General features: G+C 35.7%; 1 pseudogene; it reads left to right on the top strand.

The window, feature by feature from the left end:
- Positions 1-210: 210 nt before the first annotated feature.
- LOC146397437 (HIG1 domain family member 1A, mitochondrial pseudogene) lies at positions 211-829 on the top strand (annotated as a pseudogene).
- The last annotated feature ends 1,720 nt before the right edge of the window (positions 830-2,549 follow it).

The raw sequence follows: 2,549 nt of genomic DNA, 5'->3' as shown, positions 1-2,549 counted from the left end.
GGAGCGGCCCAAGAAATAGCTAAAAATGCAAAAAAAAAAAAAAAAAAAAAAGAACCAGAGAAAACCTATGTTCCAACTCAAGTTCAAAGACAGTAGACTGTAGAAAAAATAAGACTTACTAAATGCTACAAATAAAAAAAATTAAAAAAAAAAAGAAACCTTTTGGTATTAATTCAGTTTACCAAGGGGATTTTACTGCTAGAAAAAAAAAAAAAGGTACTGACTGTTACCTCGTTGATAGTTATAATTCTGATTATACATGGGGAGAAGCCGGCTGGATGGCGAGTACAGGCATGGGACCAAAAGCAGTTTTGTACTCCAGAGGTTTTGTTGTAGTTGGAAGATTCTTCAGTCACTATGTCAACTGACACAGAAGTTTCTCTTTCTTCATATGATAGAGATTGGGGTCTAAACTTATCTGAAAAGCTAGAGACGCACCATTTGTCCCCATTGGAATGGCAGGTTTTGCTGCAGTCATTGCATGTGGATTATATAAATTGAAGAGCAGGGGAAATACTGAAATGTCTGTTCATCTGATCCACATGCATGTGGCAGGCAGCTCAAGGCTTTGTTGTGGGAGCAATGACTCTTAGTATGGGCTATTCCTTGTATTGGAAATTCTGGGCAAAACCTGAACCTCTGAAGAAGAGATGCTGTTTTGGTCTTGTTGGTGGTGCTCACTTTAGTTAGACATCTCATATTGAGGTTATATGTTTATGTTGAAAATAAATTGTTTAAGTGCGTCAGACATTAACATGGTAATTTGAATACTGGCTTCCTTTCTTGGCCTGATTTGCCTGGTGACCAAGTTACTGGTGACCAGTTTAGTAGCTGGGTTATTCAGGGGAGTCACATTAGCACAAAAGAAACATGTTACCTTTAAATGCATTTGGTAGTGGTAAAATGTCCACCTTCCTAAACTTTTCTGTTGAAATTAGTTCTAAAGAAAACAGTATGCCAATCCTGAAATACTCCCAGTTGCTGCAGAATATTACATGCTTTTGATGTAGTGTAGAAATCCTATTTATCCCAGTTAATTTAACTCTTTTCTGACTGCCCTGTGGACTGAGTGTTCAGTTTTAAGGGCTGGTGCGCTCTTGAGGAACCCTTTCAGAACAGTGCACGGAATATAACATTATAAGCCTTCCACACAATTGATAGTATGTTTTTAAACCAAGCATAAAAAGCTGGTAACAGAACATCTTAGAAGTATTATTTATTTCGGAGTCATACTTGTAAACATAATAATTTAATTACAGATCCCCATTTAGCTCTTTTGTAATTGTAGTTATATTTTGCTGCTGTTATGTTAGAATAATATTTAACTGTCATCTTGAAATAGAAGTATTTTAAGTGCTAATGCAAATGTAAATGAAAAATACTTTTAAAACATGTCCAGTAAGTTTATTTTCTCTGTAAGAATCATAAATGTTAAAGTAAATAAATTTCCTATAATGGAAGTGATTGATTTATGAGCAGGCTGGTTTGGTCAGACATTATACACAAACTTTGGTATACTACAGAATGCCTTGTTGCATTTGTGAAATTCTTTTGTCTAACCTGAATTTACATTCCATGGTGAGAATATGGTAAATATAGTGTTAATTAAGTGAATACATGAAAAAAATTCTGATTATAAACTGATTAAAATATTAATGTTCTGAGAACAGATGGGTATGAGACTGTGGATAATATGAGCCACTTTGTTTCCCCCCAGAGTATAATTATCACTTTAGATAAGGTGGTAGCCAGCTTCTTTGAGCAGAGTTTTAGGTGTATAAAATGGAAGGCTGGATTCAGCTATGACTCTGCCACTTACCAGCTCTGAGATATTAGGCAAGCCCCTTAATCATTTTAGGATTTTAGTTTCTTTATTCATTAATAATTGGCTGTTCAGATCTAGTCCATCTCTAAAATATTGTGACAATGAAAAAAGAGCCATACTTTATTTAGTCCATTGAGACCTAACCTATATACTCCTCACTATCTCATTTAAGACATGTCTGTGACCAGAAGTAAAGACCAGCGAGTATAGTCCCTTAGACCCTTAGAAAAACTGCAGGATGAAGCAGAAGGTAGATCTGCGATCGTTTTTAGGAGTGTGAACCTGAGGACTTCTTTTGCATTCTTTGCATTATTTCACAACCAGTCTCAAGATTCAGTCTCATTGTCTGTGAGGCACAAAGTTTGGATCAGTGATAGAACAGTTGGGAGACCTGTTTTTCTTCTTCATTTTGGGATAACAAAACAAATTGCTGAACTTTTCCATGCTTGATACTTTTTACTAAAAGAAGACAAAGTCTAACTCTTCTTAGATCATGTGATTTGGGATAATGAGGTAAATCTTTTTTTTTTTTTTTTTTTTTTCTTTTTTAGGGCTATACCTTCGGCACATGGAGGTTCCCAGGCTAGGGGTCTAATTGGAGCTACAGCTGCCGGCCTTCTTGGTGTGCTATTGTGTAACCCTGTGAACAGGACCTAACCTTATTTTTCACCTCTAATATTTATTCAACACTTCTTTGTCTGAGGCACTGTTAATTTTTCTAAAG

The sequence above is a fragment of the Sus scrofa genome, chromosome 13 (assembly GCF_054392235.1).
Source record: "Sus scrofa isolate SSC_HxYL_T2T_F1_AM1 chromosome 13, Sscrofa_HxYL_maternal_Yorkshire_Landrace_v2.0, whole genome shotgun sequence".
In the NCBI taxonomy this organism is placed as follows: domain Eukaryota; kingdom Metazoa; phylum Chordata; class Mammalia; order Artiodactyla; family Suidae; genus Sus; species Sus scrofa.
This window is presented reverse-complemented; position numbering and strand designations above follow the sequence as displayed.